We start from the raw sequence: 534 nt of genomic DNA, 5'->3' as shown, positions 1-534 counted from the left end.
GAAATGTAGAGAAGCTGGATAAAGTATAAAATCATCTAATCGAAGGGAATAGAGAGCTAACAAAATAATGTAGCATTACCAGAATGAAGATTTATAAGAGGTCAGCATCAAGACAGGTGAGCCTAACTTTGGGGGCCACTTTTGCCTCCCAGAACATTTGCTGATCTGTAAGAAAGGCAGAGGTTGAAGTGTTTCTGAAAAATCTCTTCATAGGAAAGGAAAAAAGTTGGAGTCTAGGAGATAGTAAAGCCCTGGTAACCCAAAGGGCTGCCTCCTAGGAACAAAGATGAACACAAAGGGAACCATGCCTTTGCCAAAGGCATTCCCAGAGATGATTCCCAACTCTGAATCATCTGTGTAGTTTAGAAAATCTCCAACCCAAAAATTTTATTGAACTGACCTTGGATTGCTAGTTATCCCCAGTGGATGGAAGAAGCAAGGGAAAAAACGCTACCTAGCAGGAGATATCCTAGACTTTGAACTCTTCATATAAACTTATTTTTTTGTATTTTTAATAAACTTTTTATTTTGGAA

Source organism: Ursus maritimus, unplaced genomic scaffold, assembly GCF_017311325.1.
Source record: "Ursus maritimus isolate PB19 unplaced genomic scaffold, ASM1731132v1 scaffold_29, whole genome shotgun sequence".
Lineage (NCBI taxonomy): Eukaryota > Metazoa > Chordata > Mammalia > Carnivora > Ursidae > Ursus > Ursus maritimus.
This window is presented reverse-complemented; position numbering follows the sequence as displayed.